Source organism: Miniopterus schreibersii (genome assembly GCF_964146895.1).
Source record: "Miniopterus schreibersii genome assembly, chromosome: 12".
In the NCBI taxonomy this organism is placed as follows: Eukaryota; Metazoa; Chordata; class Mammalia; order Chiroptera; family Miniopteridae; genus Miniopterus; species Miniopterus schreibersii.
Window position 1 is genome coordinate 61,992,827 of NC_138112.1, and position 27,360 is coordinate 62,020,186.

At 51.1% G+C, this 27,360-nt stretch overlaps 1 protein-coding gene across 3 annotated transcripts in view; it reads left to right on the forward strand.

The window, feature by feature from the left end:
• The first annotated feature begins 9,247 nt into the window (after nucleotides 1-9,247).
• The window catches only part of CD82 (CD82 molecule), a 47,533-nt gene continuing 29,420 nt past the window's right edge, over nucleotides 9,248-27,360 (forward strand). Inside the window, exon 1 of one of the 3 annotated variants that reach the window (XM_081152923.1) lies at nucleotides 9,248-9,403. The gene's annotated coding sequence lies outside the window, so the exon portion shown is untranslated. Of the gene's footprint in view, nucleotides 9,404-26,401; nucleotides 26,598-27,360 lie in introns of those variants that run through there. The other 2 variants (XM_081152924.1, XM_081152925.1) reach the window with 2 other exon arrangements.

The following is a 27,360-nucleotide window of genomic DNA, read 5'->3' on the forward strand; positions in this document are numbered from 1 at the left end:
CCATATATATATATAACCATAATTGTAATCACCACCGTCACCATTACCAGCCACCATCATCAATGTCACCACCAACACCATCACCATTCTCATCGTTACTGTTACAGTCTACTATCACCCCCTCATAGTGACCACTACCACACCCATGGCCTTTATAACCATCTTCACTGCTACCATGACCACTGCCCCCACCATTAATGTCACTATTAACAACATCCACTTATTTATCCACACATTACTAAGCCATTCAAAATTTCCAACCAAGTCCCCAAATATTATACAAACACATATAGTACTCTTTAATTTCATTAATCAGGGTTCTGTAGCTTTCCTCACATAGGTTTTGTACATATTTTTTAGATTTATACCTACATATTTCATTTTTGGGGGTGCTAATGGAAATAGTATTGTGTTTTTAACTTCAAATTCCACTTGTTCATTGCTGGTACAAAGAAAAGCAATTCACTTTTGTATATTAATCTTGTATATTGCAACCTATAATTACCTAATAGTTCTAAGAGGGTTTTTTTTATTCTTTTGGATTTTCAACATAGATGATGATGTCATCTATGAACAAAGACAGTTTTATTTCTTCCTTATCAGTCTGTATACATTTTCTTTCCTTTTCTTGTCTTATTGCATTAGCTAGGACTTCCAATATAGTGTTGAAAAGGAGTGGTGAGAGGGGACATCTTTGCCTTGTACCTGACTTCAGCAAGAAAGTTTCAATTTTCTTCCCATTAATTATAACTTTAGCTGTAGTTTTTTGTTTATTTGTTTCATTTTATTTGTTTGTTTTTTGTAGATATTCTTTATGAAGTTGAGGAAGTTTCCCTCTGTTCCTGGTTTACTGAGAGTTTTTATCATGAATGAGTATTGGTTATTCTTCCTCAGAAATCCAGGCTGGTGAGTACTTTTTCTGTCAATTGCTTTTTCTGCATCTATTGATATGATCATGTGATTTTTCTTTTTCAGCTTATTGATGTGATGGATTACATTAACTGACTTTTGAATGTTGAACCATCCTTACAGACCTGGGATAAATCCCACTTGGTCATGGGGTATAATTCTTTTTATACATTGTTGCCTTTGACTTGCTAATATTCTATTAAGGATTTTTATTTTTACATCTAGGTTCATGAGGGATTTTGGTCTGTAGCTGTCTCTCTCTCTCTCTCTCTTTTTTTTTTTTTTGGTAATGTCTTTGATTTTGGTATCAGGGTAATGCTGGCCTCCTAGAATGAGTTAGGAATGATTCCCTCTGCTTCTACCTTCTTTTACTTTTATTTATGGTGAAATTCAGAACACACACAGTGCATATGAAAATGTGTATGTCCACCATAAGGACAATATCAAAAACAAATGTCTGTCTACCCAAGCCAGGAATTGTGACCTTGGGATAGTTACTCAGCCTCTCTCTTCTTTTTCCTCATTTTTAAACAATCATTAATCATAACAAACATATTTAACCTAAGGCCCATTTCAAGTATCAAATAAATTACAGCATGCATGTCAAGGCTGAGCACAGTCGCAAGACATGGGAAGGACTCATTAATATTAGATATCATATGATCGGGTCTTTAATTTTATACATAGAAGTATGTCTCAGCCTAAAAATCTAATCCATGCCTGAGTGTTAGACAGTAAATTTTGCATAATGAAGGACTACAGTCTTCTTTGTCTAAGTGGCAAAAACAATACATTCCTAACCCATCCAAAATTCCCAACCAAGTCCCAAAATATATCAACACTTAAAATAATCCTCGAAGGATTTCTTATAACATAAAGAAGCTAAAACACCAATTGCCTAATTGCTCAACCCTTAATGGACTAATTAGTGTGTCTCTTTGTCCGCTGGGCACACACTGTGTGGACACGATGATCGGGGCTCCTTGGCAGGGGAAGGTTTTCAGTCCACCACTCAACCATTTCTCTAGGTTTTTCAAAAACATGTCATGCTCAGGAACTATGGTAATGCATTCCAGAACCAACACATTTATAATTGCTCTTTACTTTTTTATCTATATATATACACTTCTTATGCTTAGAATGCCTACTAGAGTTAATATAATTTCATCACCATTATTAAATGAGTCATTGGGTGCTTGAGGCCTCCAGACACCCCAGGTGACTGTAGGCTGGGTAGCATTGGCTTATAAATCCCATGCCCCTAGTCTCCTTGGGTGGGGAATCTACAGTCCGAACCTGCTAAGGAGACCTAATTCTATGTCTACCCTCACCTGGCCCGCCTGTCAGTGCTCCACTCTGCTCCTGGGGCCAGTACAGGGTGGGGGACCATCCCTCTTCATCCAGCCTTTCTTCTAGTCTCTCTCCAGGCTTCTCTTGATTGGCTGCACTGTATGCTGAGGACACGAGAGGGCGATAAATACCCATTTTGGAGGGAGGAGGGTGGAGAGTTTGGTTTCTTTTATTTTTGTCGGTGAAAGTTAATGACTTGGAGACAACTAACTAGTCTGTCTCAGAGGCCTAAAGGAGCAAATGTTGCCTGTGTGTTGCCTGCAGCTTCCAGGTGGAACAGACCCAGAGAGGTGAAGAGGCTGCCTAAGGCCATGTGATCAGGAAGTTAGCCCAGCAGGGACCTGACCATCTCTCACAGGAGGGCTGTGCTAACACTGCAGCTTTCATGGGGAGGGTGGTGGAGCACAGGAAACAAAAGAATGTGGTGTCCTTGTCTTCCTGCAAAGGTCTTTGTGGCACTGCTCCTGCTCAGAGAGCTTGCCAACTCAACCTGTATCTGCTGACACCAGGATTGCAAAATCAGTTGCCCACAGGGACCAGGCAGGTCACCAAAGTGAGAAAAGGAGCTTAGGTGGGCAACAGGGAGTGGTGGAGACTGTGGCCACCTGGAGGGTGTACATTATAACTGAAGGGGACTCCCACACTCAGGTCCAGCCAGCTGTTGGCCCGTGATAATACACATCAGGCTGCCTGGATTTTTCGATTTTTCAACAGAAGCTATACATCTAAATGTTAATGTGAAATTTCCAATATTGAAATGCTGGTGACTAATTCAAAACTTTTCTAACTCAACTCTCTGAGTCTTGGTGTTCTCACCTGTACAATGGGGAGAATGTCCTCAACATGGGCTTCTGGGGCCCCAGAAATGTTCTTTTTAACCTTGGCCTAATCAGGGAAGGATTTCAGTCTGGTTTTGTGCAGCTCCACCCAATGGCAGGTGCAAGAGCTCCCATCTCTGATCCCCTTTCTGCAGCATCTCCCCATCCATCTCAGGAACTTAGGAGTATCTTGATTCACTGAAAAGAGCGTTGCCCAGAGGAGGCTCTTCTGTTTTCTGCTCCAACAATTCTTCCCTATGGGAATGGAGGCCGAGGTAGATGGCCTCTAACGTGGTCTACTAGGGTTCAATGAGAAAATAATAGAATTTCTTAATTTTTTAAAATTCATTGAATATTTTAAGTAATTTTTAAAATTTTGCATTTTTGAAATTTTGTTTTTGTGTATGGTTCAGAATGTGCAAAATGGGTAGCAAATTAGTGTGTGCATCTTAATTATAAGAAAACAAACTAACACACTGGGGTGTGGGCTCACAAGGGTTGAGCTGATACTCAAAAGGGGAAACCAGCAGATGTAACTGGAAATTGTGGATGGGGTAATATTTAAGTTTCAAATAGTCACCCAAGTGCCAGTTATTTTTTTTAAATGCTTCATAATATGTAAAGTGCTACACAAATGCTAGTTATCTAATTTGTTAAAAATACTCAAAGGCATTAAAAAAATATCTGGTGCATGGAAACAGCTTTCTTTAAAAGTGAAAACTTCTGTTATCATTGCTGTCATTGCTACTGTTACTGGTACATCGCTGGGCGCCAGGGCACTGGCTATGGGTCAGCTTCCCCACTGCGCCAATAGCCCTCTGAGGCCAGGGCGGGTGGGAGGGTGGGATTAACCCGAGGCCTTCAGATGGGAATTCGGGTCCTGCCCCAGCTACAACCCAGCCGTAATGGGTTCAGAGTTCAGAGCCTCATTCAGTCCTTCTGAGGAGAAAGTAAAAGCCATGGTCCTGCTGAGCCCATTCAAATGCAGAAATTAGCCTGATTAGAAATAGACTCAAGCTTGAGGGACTGCTATTAACCACTTCCTGGCCAGAGACTCAGCTAGAGGACAAAGTGTGGGGCAGACTTTGCTAAAGGGCTCAGCATTCTTTCTGCCTCTCCAGCAGGAGCAGGATCCATTCAAGGCCCTGAGTGAGGGCGCAGCTCTTTAACCAATGGTAATCTTTAGGGACAGACCATGTGGCTCTCCGTTGAGTGCTCAGAATCTAAGTACCTTTGTCCTGCCCAGCTTGGGCCTTTCCCTTGGGGCTCAGTTTCTGCAACAAAAATTGGGGTGGCTATCAACTTTCATTTCTCTTTCCTCCATCACTTACTAGTTGTATGACCTTGGGCAAGTTACATACCTTCTCAGTGCCTCCATTTCCACATCTTGGAAACAGGTATCATAATCGTGTGTGCCTCCTGGGGTCATTGTTATAAGGACCAAATGAGTGCTATTTAAATGTATAACTTTAACAGTGCAGGTTGAGGGGAGGGAGATGCTAACTCTATTCTGAGGACTCTGAGGAAGGAAGATCCTAAATAACCCAAGTACTGAAGACTAATTGTCTGCTCTGAGGCTTATTCATCCACGCACAAATGGTTATGTGAGAAATACTGTCTACTTCCTTCTTTAAATCATCTTAATTCATATGTTCCACAGCTTTTTACCCATTTGTCTATCGATGGACCCTTGGGCTGCTTCCATATCGAGGCTATTATAAATAGCGCGGCAATGAACATACAGGTGCATATCTTCTTTGAATTAGTGTTTTGAGTTTCTTCAGATAAATCCCCAGAAGTTGAATCACTGGGTCTAAATCAGCTTAATTCAGACTCTCAGTTCCCATCAAAGGAATTTCTACTCGTCTTTCTGACTGCCTACTTGGGGCAGGGTGTATTTTCCAGACAGAGGGCCCGGCCAGCAAGAATATGTGCAACAATATCTTAATTCCCGAAAAGTCTTCTTGAACTTTGCCATCCCCCTACCCCCATCCCCTATCACCTCCTACCGCCCCCCCCCCATCAAGAGAGGGAGACTATGTCCCCTCCCCTTGAACTGGGCTCGCCTTTGTGATTGCCTCCACTAATAGAATACAAAAGAAGCAATGCTACGCGATGAAAGCCTAGGTCAGAAAATGCCATGTGCTTCTATTGTTCTGTTTGCTCTTGAAACCCAGCTGCCTTGCAACGAGGAAGCCCACGCAGTGTGCAGAGGCCTCCTGGAGAGGAGCTGAGGCCTTGGCCCACGGCTCTGGCTGAGCACCAGCTTGCTAGCCATGTGACTTCACCATCTTGGAAATGGATCCTCAAGCTCCAGCTAAACCAGCTGACATTGCACAGAGCAGAGATAAGCCTTCTCCACTGAATCCACCCTAAACTGCAGATTTATGGGCTAAATGATTGGGTGGCTTGTTACAGAGCAATAGGAAACAGATGCAGCACTCTTCCTCCCTCCCTCCCTCTCTGCAGTTGTGTAAAAGTCTTGGGGCCTTACCTTGGCCCAGGTGCCAGTGAGACCCTGACACCCATGTTCTTGCCCATGAAAACCTTCAGATCTCCTGCTCTGCAGCTCCTGTGCCACATTTGGGGTGGGGGGTTCTCTGAGAAGCTAGGAACCTCATGGCCATAGCCTTCTAAGGTCTTGCCATCCCACCATCGCCCCTGCCCACAAGTTGGCCATTTGATACCTTCTCTCAAGGCTTTCTAGAGTGGTTCTTCTTGCCCCCTTTCCCACCTCCAGAACTCCCAACTTCACCTCTAGATGGACCGGAGAATTTCACAAAAGATGGAAGTAGTCTCTTACTAGAGGAGGGCCTGCTCTCCACCTGGCAAAATGCCCAGGTGAGCCATGACAAAGCCTGGCTCCTGCTGGAAAGAGTAAGTGTTGGGACAGCCAACTTAATTTGATGTCAGTAAAGAACTCAGATACCCATCTACTCAGTGACTGTCCTTTAAGCTTCCAATGTGTGTGAGCATTGTGTCAGGTGCTGGGGAGACAAAGACAAATGGCAGTGTCACCCATAGACCTGGGCAAGAGAGGTCACCTGTGTCTACTCAGACCCACCCCCCTCCTTGATCATGCTTTAGGTATCTAAAATCCTGGAAATCTCTGCCGAAAGGACCCAAGACCAGGCTTAGGGCTTACACTAGCACATTCCCCAGGCCCATCCTTCTGAGGGTGCAATGTGGCTCCGTATGCACCCCTAGAAAGGTGACCAAGTGGTAACTATAGGCAAGATGTGTGAACAGCTTGGTCACATGGGCTGGGGTATTTATATGCCTGGGTCCTAGGCCACTTGTAACATAGGACAGACATGGGGCTAGGAAGGGAATCAGGGTGGGTGGGCTAAGGGCTGGGGCTAGAGCTGACCTACCCCACACTGTCATGTTCCTGCATAGAATTCCAGAGTCCAAGAATTCTAAATATGAACATGGCCTTCTTGGTCATTATAAAGAATATTTCTCAATGCAAGGGAATAAACATTTTATTTTCCAGTCTGTTAAAGGTATGTGGGCCTTCATTTACACTACTAACTTGTTTCGGTAGTTCTGTGGAATAGGACCAGTGTCCCAGTGGGGGCTGGGAAGGGGTGTATGGCAGAAATTCCAGAAACTGCCTGCAGACTGCCTTCCATGTTGCCACATCTGCTCCCATCTCTAATCTGGAGTGACAGAGACAGGAAAGGGTAGCAGATGGGACTAGTGTGATCAGATGTCTGTCTGGAGGAGGGGCCAATGGGATCCAGCTGTTTTGCCAACTGCCAATCACCATCACAAACACCTCCAGCTTGAGGGGAGGGGCCACGGGTCACAGTAGAAAAAGAGGGTATTTTATGCCCATTTTGCGTGGGTTGGCTAGGGCCCCAGCCCAAGGCAGAATAGCACAGTGGTTCTCAAAGTATGGTCCCTGAACCAGCAGCATCAACATCATCTGGGAGCTTGTTAGGTTCTTGGCCTCTTGCAGGATAGATGGTGTCCCTCCATGGGAACAACAATTTGGTGTGGAGATTCTCTGAAGAAGAATTTTTCCTGGAAAAAGAACATTTATTGAGCATGCACAGTGTCAAAGTGTGGCTAACAATTCATGAACCCTATCAGATTTAATCCTCAACAGACACTCTCAAGATTGGTATTGTTACCCTTTTAACGGCTTATCACAGAAAATCGAAGTACTGTGGATGAAAAGGGGGCTCTACAGAAAGTAACTTCCCAACGTGATCTGATCATAAATTCCTAACTGGCAGGTCATGGTGGGTAGTCGCCCCCCAGGCATATAACTTTTTTTTAGTAAAAGGTTTATATTTGCCTCAAGCAAGCCTTGTCCATTGTTCTTGTGCATCTACGTGAATGCGTCTTTGAAATAATTATAATCACCCTCAAGAGAGCACATAATCTTGTAAACTATCCTGTAATCCAATCCCCACCTTGCTTTCATCTCACCTTCAGGTAATCTTCCTTACTTCCCACGTAATTTCAAGTGCATAAAAGAAGCTGCAAAACTGTCCTCCGAAGCATTTAAGATCTCGCTTCCCCGAAATTGTCGTCAGTTTTGGCTCAGAGAAACTCAGAAAAATTCTCTATGGGTTTGGACAATTCTTACCCTGCCTTGGGCCACAAGGCTTCCCAGAAGTCCATCCGGTCAGTGTGACTGTCAGACCACCCTAACTTCTCAAGCTTGAGTGGGATTCAGAATCAAGGCCCAGAATGACTTTGAGGCCTTGTTAAAACAAATTGCCAGGCTCCTCCGCCACAGTTTCTCATTCAGTAGGTCTGGGATTGGGCCCCAAAATACACATTGCTAGCAAGTTCCCAGGTGCTGCTGCTGTGGGTCCAAGGACGGAGCTTTGGGAAAGGCCACGCTGGGCTGAGATCCAGTTTCCACCCTACTCCACCCATGCAGAATGACGTCCTTGGGAGATGCCAGTGAGATAATGGGAATGAAAGAGCTTTGTCAACCGCACGGGTAAATGGTCCTGGTCCGCAACCCGCCGGGTAACCTTCCAGAGGCTGGCTCCTGGGGTCTGGGAATGCAGAGGACAGGAATGCAGGTGGGGGCACCACAGCCACCTGGAGATCTTTTGCAGCCCATCTTAATTCTGGGCCATTTCTTCTCTAGGGAGGAAGTCACCTGAGGGCTCTGGGCAACAGCCCTCGCGCCACCCCCCTCATCAACCCACGGCTCCGCCCTCACCGCAGGCAGCCTGCTGGGCACTGCCCCAACAGCTGGCCGGCCCGGCCACTTCTCCAGGGGGCCAGCCAGTCCAGGCAAGCTGGGGCAGCATCAAGCCTGTGATTCAGGGCCTGGAGCTGGATCCCTCTCACGCCTCCAGCGTGAGGCTCGGAGGCCACGAGTGCCCTTCTCTCAGCCTCAGGTTGCTCTCGGGTAAAATGGGAGCGACATCTGCATAGCCTTGTGCAAATTCAAGAGCTAGTCCTTGTTGCAGCGCTTGGCACAGAGCCCGGCCCCTGGCGAGAGTTCAGTCAGGGGTCGCTGTTAGTATTTGCAAAGTGTGCCGGGGCCCAAGCCGCCTCCCGACCGAGGTTCGGACTTGGAACGCGAGCCGCTCCCACGCCGTTCGCCCGTTGCACCCGGATACACCCGCCCTGGAATGCGGGCGTGGGGGGCGGCGGGCCCCCCGGCCCGGGCCGGGCTCGGCGGGGCCGGACAGGATTAGGTGGGCGCTGCGGGGGAAGGGGCGCGCCTGGGGCGTGGCCTCATCCTACAGGCCGGGGGCCCGGGTGGGTGCGGAGGAAAGTGTGCCGGAGGCGGGGCGACGGGAAGGAAAGGGACGGCCGCGGAGGGAGAGGACCGTCGGCAGCTCTGTGATCCGGCTTTCCGCCGAGCAGGGCTCGAGCGCGGACCCCCAGGCGGGGAGTCGGGTGTCACCCGCGCGGGGCGGCCGGAGGGGCGCCGAGGCCAGAGCGAGGAGGCGGGGCCAGGGGCGGGCCTCCCCTCTGCTCGCCTGGGGGCGGGGCTGCGGATAGGCTGGGCGGCTTAGGGGGCGTGGAAAGGGGCGTGGCCACCCCGGCAGTGCCCAAGGCGGGGCTGGCCGACCTCCGCGGTGGGCGGAGCCTGAGCGAGCCTGGGGCCTGGCTACGGTCCCGCGGCGCCGGGGGCGGGGCTGGTGGACTTGGGCCGGGACCAGGGGGCGGGGGCGGGGCGGGCTTTCAGGCGGGGGCGGGGCTTGGCCGAGGCCGCCGCTTTCTCTGAGGTCCTGCGGGAGGGGGTCGAGGGGCTGAGCCCGGGGCTGCGCAGTCGGACTCCGAGCGGGGCGCGAGCGAGCGAGGCCAGGCCGGCGGCGCCGAGCGGAAAGCACAGCGGGCAGGTGAGCGGGGGCCGCGGGGAGGCCGGCCGGACAGCCGGTGGCGAACTGAGTTTTCGCCACCGCTTCCAGAGCGCGCTTGGGCAGCTTTCTCGGAACAAGTGACAGGTCGGGCCACGGAGGCAGCTGGTGGGTGAGGAGCTTAAGTTCCGGAGCCTTGAACCCCGGTTCTCCAGCTCCGCATGCACCAGCTGTGTGACCCTGGGCTCCAGACCTCACGGGTTCCAGTACAAGGAGGTCGAACCAGGTGAACTTCACGGTCCCGTTGCCCTTTCTCGCTAAAACCCCGGAAGGTGAGGCTGGCAGGTGAGAACCTGCAGTTCAGCTACGGATATTCAGGTCGCGCTGTCAGACCGCAGTTTCCCTGCCTGCTGAGTGCAAGGAGCAAAGCCCAGTCTCCGCCAGCGTGAGCGAATTGCTTTAAAGGTTACACTAGTTACTCAGATGGGGTAACTATCTGAACCCACAAGCCCAGGGGGAGTGGAGCCCAAGGCAGGGATTTTTCATCTCCCTTCCCCCCAACTCTGAGAGCCCAGTATGACTTTGGGTAGGAAACTCAAGGGGGCTTTTGTGCCCCTTCAAGGGCTTTTCCAGGTGAGTTGGCCTGGGGGGGCCCAGGGCAAAAAGCAGGGGACAAGTTCTCATTCGGTGAGTGGGGAAGGGAAGGGAAAAACCGGCCAAACTTTGGACCCAGAGTCAAGCCCAGGCCCCTGGGGCTCTTGCTGAATGCCCAGGGTTATTCCTGGGCCTGGAGGTTTCTGTCCTTGGTGGTTGTGGGTGGTCTGTGCCAGGGCCTTGGTGGTTGGGCAGCCTAGATCAGTGGTCAAGGGCTTGGGCTTTGGGACCAAACTGACTTGGCTTCCACTCCCCCCCTAAACTTCAGTTTCCTCATCTGTAAAATGGGGGTAATGATAGTACCCAATGGCAGTAGTGAGGACTTAATGGAATAGTGTGTATACAGGGCTTAGCGAGGCGCCAGGCACTCAGTGAGGCCTCCCTACATGCCAGCTGCCCTGATGTGGATGGGCAGGTGGTGGGCTGGCTTCCTGCCTGGGAATGAGCCTGTTTTTGGAGGGTCAGAGACTGGCTGCATCCCCTTCTGGCCTTGTGAGGGCCAGAAATTGCCATCTGCCACCAGCATCACTTTGTCCATTTCAAGGCTGAGGTTCAGATTGTCATCTGGACCAAAGAGTAGGTGAGTTTTCTATAATATTGCTTGAGGTTGGTGGGTGTTCAATTAATAAACACAAAAATGTGTACTGAGCACCTACCATATATTAAGTGTTGTTTCAGAGGTCAACTAGCTAGACCTGGTCTCTGCCCTGATTTTTGAGTTGCTGACAGTAAGGACTCCCCATCCCCACCAGGCCCCTACTGGAGAGGATAACTCAGACCCAGGGCTCCAGGCCACATGAGATTTCATGGGTCTGTACTGCTCTGGTGGCTGGAATCCAGCTCTTCTGTTGCACACTTGGCATGGGGTGGAGTTGAGGGGCAATGTGGGCACCTGTTATCTGTTTGATCAGAGATGGGCACTGGAGGAGACTGGGAATGCTGCATGCTGGCTCCCTGCACCTCCTGGGGAGGTGAGCCCTACACTCTGAAACCAACTGGAAAGTACTATGGGACAGAGTCTGATTGAAGGCTACAGTAAATAAGAGAGAGGGAGAGAATAGGATGAAGGTGGTACTTAGAAGAAGTGAAACACTAGAGAAAGCAGGGCAGGGAGTGAGGGCATTTCTTAGAGTTGGTAAGACTTGAGCAGGACTTTCTGCCTGGGCTTCCAAGTCCTGGTTGGTCATTTCAAACAGTGCTTAGTAAGCATCTCCTGGAAAGTCCTACCCCCCACTCTTCTCCACATGATGAATGACAAACGGTGACACATTGATCCCATCCTTAGTTGCTTACTACGTAGGAAGGAGCTAAGACAAGGGTACTAGTGACTCTGATAGGAGATAAATGAAGAAAGGATTAGCAGGATCTTCAGGAAAGCTTCCTGGAAGAGATGGAGTTTAGGTGGATTGGGAAGGTTTCAGCAGCTACAAGGAAGACAGTGTTTTGGGCAGAGGAAAATAGGCAAAGGCAAGGAGGTCAGAGTGTTCAGGGAGAGTTAAAGAAACTTCCTGGTTGATCAGTCCAGCTGAAGAGTTGGGACTGTGCAGGGATGTAAAGGAATGGTAGGTTGGATCAACTCATGGAGGGCCTTGAATGCCAAGGTGAGATGTTTGGATTTGTAGAAAGTAAGAGCCACTGAAGGTATTTGAGCATGGGAGTGACAATCAGAGTGGCACTTAAGGAGAGGCAGTCTGCCAGATATGCTGGAGTAGGTGACCCAGTGGTCAAGAGATGATGAACTGAGGCTGTGGTGATGAGGAAGGAGGCCCCCCCTTGGGAGCTTTCAGGATATCTGCAGCTGGGGGATAGAAAAGGTACCATCAGAGGGGTGGGAGGGACCCAGGTGACATAGGAGAGGTGAGAGTGTCCCAGTGTATGCCCCGTGTTTCTTTCTGTTCCCCACCCAAGCTAGATCATGGTGCATAGCAGGGGCTCAGGAAGGTGCTGGATTGGGTGGGCAGGGGTGCTGGGGAGGGTGATGAGTGCTGCTACAGAGTAACAGAGAGGGAGCCACCCAAGGAGGCCCCGTGTTTGCCATGACGGGGCATGTGGGCCAAGTGGCAGACCTTTAGCCAGTCAGCAGTGGGTTTGGGAGCAGGGTAGATGGGGAGAAATGTCTGTGGCTCTCTTCTTCCTAGTCCCAGCCCAGGGAGGGCCTGGGTCAGAGGTTAGCCAGAGAGGCACAAATTTCCCACATGTGGGGGTGGATTTTTATTCCCCCAGGCTCCTCTGAAGTTTCTGCCATGTGGGGCAGTCCCTTCTCTCTTGAGGCCTCAGACTTTTAAGCCACTGAAAGCTTCTCCTCCCCACTTCCCCTCCACCCCCAACCCTGGGACCCAACCTGCTTTCCTTGAGGACCAGACAGTCCCTCCTGGCACAGGGCTGAGCAGACCCAAGCCTTGAGCATTCCTTTGGATTTGGAACTTCTGGGGCCAGCTGGCACCCCCTTGTTTTGGCTTGACCGCTTGCTCCAAACTGTTATACCCACTTCTTCCACCCCATGGGAAGATCAGAGGGGGTGGTTATGATGTAATCAAGAGCATTAAACCCTCAGGAGTTGGCTCTGGGAGAGGCAGGAGGGAAGGAAAGGTCTGGGCCCCTCTGTGGGATGAGGTGGGGTGAGGGGTGAAGGGCTGGTTTCATCTCAGCAGGAACTGCCCTGCCCACCGCTTCCCCTCCTCTAAGCCTTGATCCAAGGAGCCCAGAGGGAAGTCCAGAGGTAAACATCAGTGGTGTTGTACGTGTGTTGCTTCCCCCTTCCCTTCCCCCTTGATGCTGCCTGTGAGCAGGAGGCCAGCCACAGACCCAGTTGGTGTCTGGGATCTGGCTGGTTCCTGACTCAACCCTGGGATTCTCCCTCTGCCGTGGCTTTCCTGTCAGCAGCTGATTCACTCTGCACTGGCATGGTGAAGCAGCTGAGCGGAGGGAGAGGCCGACTCTGGTTCTTGAAGTTCTTTCCAATTCCTCTGTTTACAGGCAGTGTGACCCTCCATAAGTTCCATCTCCTTGTCTGGGCTTCCCCTCCCTGCCCTGCTAATGGCCTATTCTCCACTTGGCTCTCAGGGGGTTCTATAACCAGGATCTGTCATTTGTAAAGTAGGTACACGTGAGCCCACACGCATGCGTTTGCAGGTGTGTATGCGCGGACACACACACACACACAACACAGGCTCTCAGTACAGAGTGGCAGTGGGTGACTCCTCTCAAACATACCGTAAGCGGTCCCACCGCCTCACCCTTGCTTACCCTCCACCGGAGCATCCTCAGCTTCCTTCTGCCTGTCTGCAGTTAGGCACATGGTGCAACACAGTGGTGAAGAGTTGGACTTGGAGCTGGAATCTTTGCCCTGCTCATTCTTAGCTATGTGACCCTTCCTGAGCCTCAGTTTCTGAATCTGAAAATTGGGGATAATATTGGTAACTACCTCACAGGGGGACATGAGATAAAGCAAAAGTGTGTATGTGAAGCTTAGTGATTTCATACCTGCACACAGCGAGTGCTCCATAAATGAGAGCTGTTCTTTTCTGCCTCTGGCCCATCTTTCAAAGCTTGTACCAGGCTGCTTCTCCGGCCTCCAGGAACATTGCCTAGAGCACCTGCCTTCTGCACGGCCCTCTGGGCCTCTCCAACACAAGGTTGTATGTGCCCAAGATGCTAGTCATTTCTGGCTGTGTGGTGCTCCCCTGCTCTTCCTGGGGGTGGCTGGGTCTCCCCAACATGACTCTAAGCTTCCTGAGGGGAAGTAGGTCTGAACGTCAGTGGCAGACTTTGCCCAACCCTGTCCTCTGTGCTTATGTACACCGAGTACTTTCCTCTTTGTTGCTGTTCTGTGGCATGCTGAGTGTTTCCGTGAACCCCCCAGGCTGGGACTGCCCTATCTGTCTCTGTATCCTTGACTTCTGGCTCAAGGCCTGGCACACAGCAGGCACTTGGGAAATGATGGTTGAATGAATACATGATTCTCCTTGGGGCAGCCCAGTTCTGTGCCAGATCCTCGGCAACTCCTTGGCAAAGGCAAAGTCTGGATGCCCCTGCCTTGCCCTTCAGGCCTGCCCGCCCGGCTCCTGGAACGTGGGTCCAGGGAGGTAGGAATAGTTGCTGGCCTGGGATTGCTTCAGTCAGGGTTTTGGTTTCCCATGTGAGGCCTGGCCTTTCCCCTCCTGAGAGGGGAACAACCAGACTTCCTCCAGCCCCAGCTTGTTGAGAGGCCACACTGGCCCTTAGTGAACCCTGACTCAGCCAGAAAAGGCACCTTCAGCTCAGCAGTTATTTACAGAAAGTGCTACTGTCCTATGAGAGCATGGCCTCAGGGCTGGGGAATGGTAGGCCCATTTCTCCAGGAAGCCCACCCCAGATATTATCCCTCCAGACCACCAAGTGGGAATCTGGGAGGCACCTCCACTCTCCCCTGTCTTCTTTCCCTGAAGTGGGAACTTCTGCTCCTTCTTTGGGCCCCACTGCTGGATTTCCCTGATGTGTTGAAGGGTGATCTGGGATGGAAGTTGTTGAGAATCTAGACATAGGCTCACAGAGCCAATGCGGAAAAGTAGACCAAGTGCTGGAGGCTGGGCTTTAGGAAGCCTGGCTTCAGATCCTGCCTCTGCTGGGAAGTTGCAGTGACCTTTCTCAGGGAGGTGACCCTCTAGGCTGGTTTTCTTGCTCTTCAGGCAGTAAGTGCTCCAGAAGCCTGCCTGGGGTCCAGCTGGCCTTGGCCCAGGAGAGTGGGGAAGAAACCATAGGCTATGTCACGGACTCTGGAACCAAACGGCCTGTAAATGATTCCTGCCTCTGATATTTAGCTGCTGGGTGTGACTTTCAGCAAATGCTTTTACCTTTCTGTGCATCAGTCTCAGCATCTAAAATGGAGATGATAAAAGTATTTACCTCATAGAGCTGTTTGAGAATGGTATGAATTAATGTATGTGAAGTATTTATGAAGTGTGCCTGGCACAAAGTAAGTGTTATGTATGTGTGAGGTGGTTTGTATAGTGTGGCTATTAATTGGAAGCAGGAGTTAAGTCTTTGGGGGCAGAAAAACTTGGCGAATAGCTTGAGTCTGGGGATCAGGAGTCCTGGGTTCTCATCCCAGTTCATCCTTCACTTGCTGTGTGACCTCAGATAAGTTACAGACCTTCTTGGGCTGCAAAACTGTAGCTATTATCCTGCATTTGCTGCACTTGGTGTTTGTAAGCGAGGCCCATATGATGTCACAGTGGGCATCTGCAGGGTTTTATTCATCGAAAGGACTTCTGGGTGCTTGGCTCATTCTCCTGCACTGAGAGAGCCACTGTCAGTGGGCAGGCTCTGGCACTGGCATGGAGACACTACGGACACAGAATGGCAGAGCTGCCCAACCCCCACCACTGTACTCAACAAGGCCAGAAAGTAGATGAATCCGTTTAAATGTACACATAACAGTGAGATTATATAGATCAGATTACAGACTTTTTTTTTTTTTTACTTTCCCCTATTTTCTGAATCTTCTGTAGTAAGCCCATTATTACTTTTATGCTTAAGAAAGAACACACAGTAAAGCTATTAAAAAACTTATTATACATATTTAAACAAAAATGTATTATATGATCCTGGGGTCATATTGAGCTTTTTGTTGCTGTTAATAAAGCATATTTTTTTCAAAAGGGGGTGGGGTGTTGGTTTGAAATGAATATCCATTTGTCAAGCTGCAAAGGACTGAGGGAATGTTTATGGAAGGAGTGGCGCTGGCCACGGGCCTCAGTCCTGGGAGACGAGAGCCCGGTAGGATGGGAGTTTCACCGGCTTCCATCGTGCTGGACACGCCCCAAGGGCCGCATGGTGTTTAGAAAACTTTTCAACAGGCTTTTCAACAGTCATCGACACCCACAGACTTCATTTCCTCGTGTCAAAATGATGGAAAATAATAAAACCTAATTCAGGGGGGTGCTGTGAAGGTTGAAACGTGTTGGTGGTTTTAGAAGGACCCCCCTTTTTCATCCTGAATTTGGAAGCAAGTGGCAAGAAAACAGTTGACAAAGACGGAGTGCCAAACGTCAGCGTCATTACTGAGCGGGCAGCCGGAGAACGTGGCATTAGATCCGGGACCCGGAGGGCTTGCTAACCGTCTTCCCTGGCACGGGCAGTGTGGCTCGTCCGTCCGGTCCCAGGCGGCGCTGGGCAGGTGCCCGCCTCGCCGCCCGAGCAGGTGGCGGCGGAGAGGCGCTCGGAGGAGCGCGGGCGGGCGGCCGGGTCCTGCCGCGGGGGCCCCTGAGCATGCCCAGTGCGTCTCCCAGACGGCCAATCAGATGAGCCGCTGCGGGTCCCAGCGGGAAGGGGGCGGAGCGAGGCCGGAGGTGTTCTCCCAGTAGAGGTCCCTTGTCAAGGAAAAACCGTGGGGAGGGGAATATGTGTTCCCCCTCGCAAATATAAGGCACTTTGATGCCAGGCATGCCGTTGGCGCTCAATAAGTGTGAATTTGCCATTGTTGATCATGGTAACAATGAGTAATTCTACTATGGTTGGAAAATCACTCTCCCACTCACGGTCTTAGGAGATGGAATATTAGAATGTCGTTGCAATGGGACCGTATGAGACATCATCCTGAATAGGGGAAATGGAAACTCATGGGGAGTGAGGAGGGTTGGTTTATATGAGGTTCCGTGGCAAGTGAATGAGTGGGGAGGCCTTAGGTTACTGTTGGTCATGTAGGAAACTGCCCTCCCTGACCTCCGACCTCTCTGAATATGCAGCAGAGACGTAACTGAGACTGGAAGGATATGTCGTCTACTTTTTTTTCCCCCCAAAGCTTCTCAGGTTCCCTTTCTCTCTGCCCTACACCCTGTCCTGGCAGGGTCCAGCAAAAGTTTTCTTTTGTTTGTTTTATTTTGTTGTTGTTTTTGCCAGGAGACTATATAGCATGGTGTCATGCTTCTCAGACTTTGTGCATATCAAAAATCCCTCCCCCCAGGAGGTGGGGGGACAAGCTGCATGTAGGGGACCACTGGGGTTGTACTTACAGCTCCAGCTTCTTCAGGCTTCTTAGGACTTGGTGATGGCCAGACCTAGGTATGGGCCAGCTGTTCCTCCCACTATCTGCTCACCTTTGGGCAAGGTTTGCAACCCCTCAGAGCCTTGGTTTCCTCATCTGTGAAATGGAGAATGATAGGTAATGGTACCACTCCGTGGGCTTGCGTGAGGATTAAGTGAGAGTTAGTGTAGGTAAAATGCTTAGTGGTGGGCCCAGCTCAGAATGCGTCCTCCATACAAGCCAGAGGCTGACAAGGATGGTAATGGTGAACAAAGGTTGCTCCTGCCACTCCTTTGGGGAAATGACAAAGAGTAAGGTCCCTGATCTGTAGTGAAGGAGACTTCCAGGTCTGCTGGGAGCTCTGGGGGTCAGGAGGGCCTTAGGTCTCTGTGGGCTTAGTCCTTGATCAGACTGTGTGAGCCCAGCCTCAACCTGAGTGCTCTTGGCTTAGAGTTGAGGATTAAATTGGGTGCTTGTGACTAGATTCACAGGATCATGGTTTCATGAGTGGCTCTATAGTTCATCGAGTCAACCCACCTACCAAGTCTGATCCCATGGAAAACATCCAGCTTTTGCTTACATACCTCAAGGCTTGGAGAGTTCACTACCTTTCCTCTCGGGACAGATCTAACTCTTCAAAAATATGGTCTAGAATTTGAGCAAACCTACCCTCCCTTAGCTTCCACTTGTTGGTCCTAATCATGCTTGTTGGGACCATATGGAATGTGTGATACTCTGAAAGGACCAAGTCTCCCTTGTAGCCAGGGATGCCCCAGGCCAGTGACTGATGTAGTAAAGAGATGCTTCTGTCAACTTTAAAAAAAAACTTCATCCCCATCTGAACCAAATGGGCACTTAAAAAATAACTTTCTAAATTATTGAAGAAATAGTTTTTGTGGAAAAATTTGCTGGGTAGAGAACAGACAGATGCAAAGGAGGAAATAACCGTTCAGAAATAAGTACTGTGAACACACACACACACACACACGATTGGGATCATACCATATGAACCACTTCCTGTGCCGCCGCATTTCAGTTAACTTTGTAAGGGAGGATTTTTCCACGTTATTCAACCCTCTTCCACAGCAGCTTCTCTGTCCACAGCACTGTGCCACGTGGATCTGCTGTGACCCAGTTAAGTGCTCCCCTGCTGTTGCACATTGAGGCCGGTTTGAATTTTTTATTAGTATCCACATTGCTACAGTGATCACCTTGTCCAGACATATGCTTTGTGCTCAACTCTCCACAGAGTGAATTCCTAGAAGTGGCTTTCCAGTCAGGTGGTCTTTAAACTCAAGGTCTGCGGGCCAGAATCTCAGGGAAAAGCCCTTTTCCTGACACCCGCCAGAACATACCCCACATTTAGCTCCAGGGCCCCTGAGGGGAGGGAGAGACAGTGCCCCTCAGTGCTAGTTAGCAGACCCATAGAAGGAAGGACAGGTTCTTGGGGTGTGTGTGTGTGTGTGTGTGTGTGTGTGTGTGTGTGAAAGAGACAGAAAAAGAAAGACAGGCAGATATGGGGGAGCTTTTACTCTTCCACTCTAGTCTGACTTTTGACCCTCCTCTCCAGGAGCCAGTGGTGTCATTAACTAATTATGGGACCTCTTTACTGTTTAATGACCCCTCTCCATGGTGACTCCTTCCCCAGCAGCCTTCTGGGAGCCAGGGGGTGGGGAGATGAGTCTGTGGGAGGGAGTTTCTCAGGAGTAGGAGGTGGATCATGGGCGGTGCAGTGCTTCTCAAACTTTGACAAATGCCAGCCTCCTGGAGGGTTTGTTAAAGCACAGATTGTACCCCCAGGGCTTCCGGTGGTGTTGGTCTGGGGGGCAGCCCGAGAGTGTGCATTGCTAACATGTTCCCAGGAGCTGCTGCTGCTGTTGGTCTGGGGACCACGCTGAGAACCAGTGGAGTAGGGAGTGGGGCGGGGTGGGGGCTGTGTGGTGAATTCCAGCTCCCGGTGCTGCTGATGGTGGGCACCTTGCCCTGTTCGGTAAAGGGAGCCCTGTCCCCACCTCATTACCCTCCTCCTGTGTGTGCTATGTATATGTTTATGTGCAGGAGGGTAAGATGATTATCACCACCCCTATTTTACAGAAAGGAAAACTGAGGCTTTGGCAGGGGACCTGATATGTCTGAGGGTGTGCCCTAAAAGCCAGCAGGAACACTTACAGGAACCCTGGCCTAGTCTTTCCCCTCCCCTGCACTCCCCTCCCCAACTCTGGGCTTCTCCCTGTGGGTCCCATGGAGGAGCAGGGGTACCTTCCTTGAAAACTGTGCTGCCCCAGGGGACCCCAACTGAGGGGGCTGGGAAGGCAGGTTCCCCCACAGTGTCTCTGAGCCTGGGCCTTGCTCTACTTTTTGCCTCCCCCAGGCCCCACTAGCCATTCAGTAACATGATCTTCTCCCAAGATCTAGTGTCCTCCAGCCAGTTAATGTTTCTAGTTATTATTCTGGCCAGGTTTTCCTAGAGGATGGAAACTTCCCCCTGCTGAGCTCCATGGAGCCTGAGAGCTGCCTGGCAGGCACAGCTGAGGGCCAGGAGAGAACCCTTATCTGTTGAGTATCTAATGTGTGCCAGACCCTGCCCTGGGCACTTTACAGCCGTGATGTAGGTCACTGTCCTACAGACCCCCAAGTAGAGGTTATTTTCAGCCCCCATTTACTGATGAAGAAACAGGGTCCTGGAGCTGAAACTACTTGGCCAAGGTCATAGCTAAAAGGGGACAGAGCAGGGATTTCCACCCCAAACTCCAAGGCTGGGTCTTCTGGTCCAGCGGGGCAGTGAGTCTTGGACCAAAGGAGCTGGGATGTCAGGGAGGCAACCCATGCTCTGCCCACCACCCATGCAAAGAGGGTCAGCCCCAGGGGCAGGGCTTCCCTGGGGCTTGGGGGGGCTTGCAGTGGTAGGGCCCTAGCCTACCATCAGGATACCCAGTTAAAATCAAGCTCTGCTGCCACCTGGCTGTGTGACCTTGGGCAAGTCACTCCCATGCTTGAGGCATCCAAGTCCTCATTTCTCATAATGATACCTTGTACTTTATAGCTTTTAACAGTGCACATTTTCTCACATTCTTAGTCCTGCAAGCCTCCCAGCATCTTGTGAAATAGGCAGGGAGGGTATTATTACTGAGCCCATTTAATAGATGATGACAGAGGCTGTGTGAGATGCCCAGGATCCTACAGCTAAAGAGATGCTGGAGCCAGGATTGAAACCTGTGTTTTCTTTGCTCCCCATCTGAGCTTAGTTCCTTACCCCACTGTGCCTCCTAAGCAAGGAGGGAGAACTCTGGGCTCCTCTCTATTCTCAGCCTCAGAATTAGGGATCCCAGGGCTCTTAGTTGGGCAGGGAGGGCGTTTGGACTTGGGTGCAAGGGGCCCAGAACTCCAGGGCCCCTTGCACCCAAGGGTGACCTGAGATCCTTGCTCTGGGCCAGGAACCCCTCTCCCCCTCCCACCTCAGCCCCTAGCTTTCCCTGCTAACTGTGCCTGCCCTCCAGATGCACAGTACAGAATTTTCTGGACTCTTAGACCTCGGTGCCCAGGCCCCATGGTTCTGCCTGAATGCCCTCCCCTCCTCCCCGTCTCTTGACCTGAGTCTTCCCCATTCTGCAGGCCCAGCTCTAGCCCTTCTTCCCTCAGGAAAGCCTTGGTACTCAGGCCAAGCTAACTCCATGCTCTCATCTGCCCAGTGCGAACTGGCTAACCAGGTTAAAGCTCCCCAGTGAGGCCATGAGTGCAAGGGCTGTGGCTACTGTGGGTTTCCCAGGCTGCCAGGGCTCGGGGCACTGGGTCTGCATGGGCTGGGGACAGCTGATGACTTCAGGGTCAGCCTCAGACCTTGGGCTCCCATACATTGTGACCCTGAGTGAGTCACTCATCTTCCCTGACTCCTGGCTTCCTTGTCCTGAAAATGAGAATACTGTGTTCCTCACTGACCTCTTATGAGGCTTACATGAGATAAAGCGAGCAAAACACTTACCGCTGACGCTGACATTTGGTGGATCCCAGGAGCTCAGGAAATGCCAATCCCTCCCCTTCCCTGCAATCAGCTTGGGCTTCATTCCACCTCTATCCACCCAACCCCCTTGAGTGGGATATCTGGTTGGGCCTCGGTCTAAGGCCTGAACTCTGTCTGCTCTAGCTAGGGGTGTTCTAGGACGGTAATGGGGGAAAGACTGGGCAGAGGGACAGAATCAGCTCCAAGGAGGCTCTGCCAGTTCCAAGCTGTGACCGTGGACACAGGACCTCCCTGAGCCTCAGTTTTCAGATCTGTGGAAGGGGATTGTACATCTCCTGTGTTGTCAGGATCACACAGGCTTCCTGGTAGAGTTGGGTGAGTACTGGTGGGAATCCAGGTGACCTAAAGCTCTGAGTGCTCCTCCCAGGAGCCTGGAGTCCCAGCCAGTAGTGGTTCACTTGCATATCTATTTTCCTACTGCAAAGTAAACAGTCTACTTTCCCTCTGGATGCTCAGAGACTCACCAGGCTTTTGTGCTCTTGGCTTTGGGCTGGTGTACTGGGCCCTCTCCCTGGGCAAGCAGCTTATCTGAGCTTCTTTATCCTGTGCAGCCTGGGGACCCAGGGCTGAGGCCCTGCCTGACTGGGGACCAAGGTGGTGTCACTGCAGGCCCCTGCACTGATAGCTCTTGGAACCCCTGAAACCCCATACCAGACCACTTTCTATATAGCATCAGGCACATTTTTTTCCATTTCTGTCTCTCTGTACAACCCCCTCCTCCCAGCTCACTGAGGCCCAGAGCCTCTCAGTGATAATAACCACTTCACTTCCCTTTGTTGAACTGGAGCATTTTCCCATCCTCAAACCACACACCTCCCTGTAAGGTAGGAATGAACTCTTGTTATGCAAGAGAGGGGAGGTCCTGGAGCTGAGACTACTTGCCCAAGGTCACAGCTGAAAGGGGCAGAACTAGGCTTTCCATCCCAAACTCCAGGGCTAAGTCCCCTGATCCAGAATGGCAGTGGGGGGTCTTGGACTGAAGGAGCTGGGATGTAGGGGAGGCATCCAAGGCCCACAGCTGGGACTCATGACCTCTCCACCAGCCCCCAGTCCCCAACCCTCAGCAGGTGCTCCCATTCTTGGCTACATGATGTCTTCCAGGGCCATGGCCCTCCAATTCCCTGTGGGAAGTAGGTTGAGAGGAGGTGAGGGTGGCAGAGACCTAGGTCTCCAGGGTGGAGGGTCCTAGATGTTAACCTTACTTTAGGGGCTGGCATAGGGACCATCCATGTTGTACAGACAGGGAAGCTGAGGGTTAGGGAAGGGGAGTGATGACAGGGTAGAGCTATCTGCATATGGTCTCTTTCTTCTTTCCTCCCTAGGGCCCTGAGGGCTCCGGTTGGGGAAGATTTCATGGGGCTGCTTAGGACATTGGTGATCATTTTGGCATAGCTGCTGCTGGCTGATGTTGTCCCTGCCCCGGCTTCAGCTCCCTTAGGGGCCTTTGAGTGACTCCAGTAGCCCTTCTAGTGGGAAAGACCCAGCCTGCTCAGGAATCTCTGGGGTTCTGTCCAAGGCACCGCCCAGTGCTCCCAGAATCTGAGGGAGGCCAAGGCTGAGAAGAATGGGATGGGGAGGGGCAGGGCCATTGTTGATGGTGGGGGGAGGGGGGGTATGGGTAAGAATCAGAGGGCCCTGGTCCCTCAAGGAGGCCACTTCTCTTGGCTAGAGAAGAGGGTGAAAGTGAGCATTTGGGGTGGTCTGGGAGGTGGGTCTGGGCTGGCTCCCAGGATGGGACTCTGCCTTGGTCAGCAGGGCTGCATTCCTGAGCAGGTGTTGCCTCGGCCTTCCCTGGGGACTTTCCATGGAGACCAGAGGGCCTGCAATTTGCTGGGTTTGGGCCCTGGATGCATAGGAGGCTCCCTTCACCTGATACCTGTCTCTCTCTGTCCCTCTCTCCCTGTCATTCTCTGCCTCTCTTTCCTTACCTCTTTGGCTTAGAAAAGTTATGTGACAATTAGGGGAGGAGAGAGCCAGCATTTGAACCCATGTCCATCTGATGCCCACCCTAACTACCCATGCCGAAATGATAAGTGCTGCCACATAGGGCTCTGTGAGGTTCTATGCAGGAGAATATTCTGGGAAGGCTGCTTGGAAGAGGTGGCATCTCAGCAGTCCTGTCTTCCTTCCTGAGCCCAGTGCCTTGGGAGGGTATGTTGTGCCAGCCTGCTGCCATGTGGTGTCCCTGATTAGAGTTCCCCTCCTTCCTAATCACCCTGCTGAGGGCCCACACCGAGCACCCAGCCTCTAGCCTCAGTCTCTTAGGAACCCCAGTTCTGGCCCAGATGTTAACCCTTTGTTAGCTACCTGCTCCCAGCTGGCCAGGCTCTCAGATGGGCGTGCAAGCTGGCCTCGGGTGCATAGTGCAGCCACAGGATGTCTTCAGTTGGTGGGTCTGGAGGCTGGACTGTGAAACCTAACGCAGGCTGGGCCTTGGTTAGGTTATTTTAGTTCCCTATCATTTAGAACTGTTTCTGCAGGCAGCATAGCATGACAGTCAAGCACAGGGGCTGTTGGGGTTCAACTCTCAGCTCCATCAGCTGTAACCTTGGGCCTTAGGGCCTTAAACCTGAGTTTCAGTGTCTTCAACTGTAAAATGGGATTAAAAGCAATGTGTACCTTATAGGATCATTACAAGGAGAAACTGAGCCACATGAAGCGCTTAGCACAATCTCCGGCACGTAACTGCAAGTGTTGTTGAATGCCTTTGTTGTTGAATATTGGAGACTACGTTCTTAAGAGCTTTATCTTGTCTCTTAAAGGCCGAGCTGGAGGCTGGGTGGAATCGCCGTGCTGCTTCATGCTTATGTTGGTGTATAATTGCTCGTTTTCATGTCTGTGCTCCTCCAGACTGGGTACCCCCTGGGGCAGAGATGGGTGGCGTTCATCCGTTTCCTGTGTCCAGCTCCAGGCCCACCAGGAGTGGGGATTCGATGAACTGAAGTGGCAGTGGCTCAGGACCGAAACTCTGAGCTGAGGCCATCTGTGGTAGGAAGCAGTATTACAAAGTAGGGAGGACCTTGAGCTCCAAAATCAGAGGGTCTGGAGAGCAAAGCTCAGCTGTGCCGCTGTTCTCCATGTGCCTAGGACACATGCCACTGCCTTCCTGTGCCCCAGAGATCCCACTTATAAACAGGGATGGAGCCTTGCTCTCTACCTGCCAGGGGGATGTGGGGCTAAATGAGACAAGATGAGTGGAACACGCTCCCATGGAGGTGCTTTCATATATGTTCCTTTCATTCACCAGTCCTCCCTCTGTTCAACTTTCAAGTTCTTGAGTGATGGTAACCTTTATGGGACAGTTTATAGGAGCCTGAGTGTATCCTACATCTTAAGGGACAGTCTAGCCTTTATGCATACTCTCCTCCTGACATATGAGGAGGGGACTCTGTCTAACATTACCTCTTCCCAGCCTTCTGTCTCTGTCATGCTCACATTCTTGGGGTTGGCAAGCTGATTCTGCTGTCTTCCTGGACACGCCTGGATAGCCCCATTTTACAGATGAGGCTCAGAGTGGGTAGACAACTTGTCAAAGGTCACACAGCTCTACCAGATGTATTGGGATTAGGTCTCTCTCAGTTCCAAGTCCATACTCTGACCTGGTTCATTGTGCTACCTCCCTGCGTGGGGTTGTGGAGGGGTCCTTGGAAGGTGGCTGACTCTTGAGAGCCCACCTGGGAATCTAGGTCCTCTTGTTAGGTCCCCTGGAATCTGAGACTCCTGGACAGCCTCTCATCTTCCTAAACTTCCCTCTAAGTTAGAGCTTCCCAACTGATATGTCCAAATGGGTTGCAGATGTGTTGAGATATCTCCTTAGCCCTTGGGGACAGCCCTGGGCCGGTCATCTAAGACCAGGCACAGTTCTGTCTCCACCCCAGTGTGCTGAATAAATATGTATACTCCTCTATGTATATCATGATGTGAAACAGGCTGGGAAACACTGATGGCTCTAACCAATCCCCTTCCCACCCCCACCATACACACTGAACACACTTTTCCATAAGGGTGGGGATTCGTGGTCCTCTCCGGGCATAGGCTCTTCATCTGAGGAATGGGGACTGATGGAGGTGATGTCAAAGGCCTTTCTACCACTGTGAATCTGAGTGTGAGCCTTAGAACCCAGCTTTGGGAGGGAGCAGGGTCTGCATAGGGCCCAACCAAGCAGCCTGCTAAGAAGGCCAAAAACAGTCAAGAAAGGGAGCTGTGGAGGAGAGGTCAGAGACTATGAGAGGCCAAAGACTCTGCCTCAACTTGAGTCTGTCTGCTTGGGGAGGCTGGAAGGCTCCAGGTATCTGCTCTTCCCCATGCTGCGTCCTCCATCAGAGTGGCCCCCTTCAGTCTCATTGCTTGGGTTTCAGAGGAAAGCCTCCCGGGAAGGGCCACATCTGTGAGCCCCATCAGGCACACTGGAGGAACAAACAACCTGGCCAGATTTGGTGGGACTGATCTTTTCCTTCCTGACAGGAAGGCAATAGGCCTCAGAGCTGGGGGAGGGTGGGAGGTCAGGCAGGCAAACAGGGGTATGGAAGGGGGAGGGGAAGGCTCCACCATCTCCCCCATTCCCTTAGGCAGCAGGTGAGGAGGAGGGAGCTCTGGTCTGAAATCAGACCTGAACTTTAATCAAGGCGTAGCCACTTACTTGTGTGGCCTTAGGCAAGCCACTGAACCTCTGAGTCTCAGTGTTTTCCTCTGTTAAATGGGGATAATAATATCTCAAGGGTGGGGTATTAGAGAGATAAAATGAGGGACAGTGGGAATGGCATGATACAAACTATAAAGTGCTGTCCCTCCTCTGCCAGTCTAGCCAGGGGTGGCTGCTGCCTGCGTTCCTCTGGTACCCTTGGCCTCCTTCCCCCAAATGCCAGGGGTCAGTCCCAGCTCAGCCTGTTAAGTCCTCAAGAGAATTGGAACCTGTTATCCCTACTGGTGAAATCGTGAGGCAGGAGCCATTCCTCATGGAGCCTTGGGTTCAGCATCCTTAAGACAGAAAGGAGGCGTTGGGGCTCTGAAATCCCATGATTCCTGGGAGGGTCTGATCTGGACATGTTTCTTCCAAACCACAACGACGGCGGTGGTATGGGATTTGCTTACTTGTATTGAGCAACTGACAGTTTCCCCAAAGCTCTCTATGCACCTTATCTCAGTCCCCACTGTGTTAGAGATGAGATACTGAGCTCAGAGAGGTTTAATAGCTCCCTTGCTCAAGGTCACAGCACAGCGAGTAGGAAGCAGAGCTGGGATTCAAACCCAGGTCTTGGAGGAAACTTGAGATCTTAATCGTGCCTGTGGCCTCACGAGTTTCCTGTTACCCAGAGTAGCAGCTTTTTACTTTTGTTTTTCTTTTTTGTTTTAACAAAAATAACAGAAAAAGTAAAACCAGAGACTGAAAACCAAGATAGTGAAGAGCTGAAAAAGCCAGCCCTGGGGTGAGCCGTGTTTTCAAGGAAACACATCACCTGTCACATGCAAAACAAATACAGCCACCTGTGACCAGCCTCTTTTCATGGGCAATCAGGACAAAGTCCAGAGCATGGAGAGCTGGGTGGCGTGCCCGTGGACAGGTGAGCTTCCAGAGCAGAGCGGCCAGGCTGGGCTCTCTCTCTCCACTTTCTGCCCAAGGACACAGACTGAGCTCCCATGGGATCAGTTGTCCAACTCACCAGACTGGCTGGGCCTCCAGGCCTCAGACAGGCCCCTAGGCACAGCCCAGAGGTTCAGAGACAGAGGCCCCTCCCCTGCCGAGGGCAGAGGCCCTCCTTCCTTAGGCGGCTCAGCCTGGCCCTGTTCAACTGAACTGCCAACCCTTTGCCCCAGAGCAGTGGTGGTCACCCTCTGGCATGGAGCCCTCCAGGCTGGGCATATTCTGGAGCCTGGATCAAGGCCCTCAGAGGGCTTCAGACTGTTGGTGGAAACTAACAACTTTGGGATAGTAATCATCATCATCATAACTGGTAGCATTTATTTGAAATTTACTGGGTGTCAGGCACTTGACAGAACGAACTCATGTAAGTCTCACCATGACCCATTATTAAGCCCATTTTATAAGTGGGAAAGCTGAGGCACAGTGGTGAAGTGGTTGCCCAAGGCCACATAGCTGGTAAGATGTGGCAGATTTGGCATTCGAGGCAGGGAGAGGAGGAGTGGGCTAGGGTGCCAGCCCAGACTAAGCCCTCCTGGGTGCTAGCATGATTGCAAGTCACCTTCACACCAGTGTGGCATGGGCAGGTTTGGTATTCCCATTCACTGATAAGGAGGAAGCTCTGTAGTGTCTCCTGAGGTTATGTGGCAGATATGTGGCAGATCCAGGGGAGGGAAGCAAGGGTC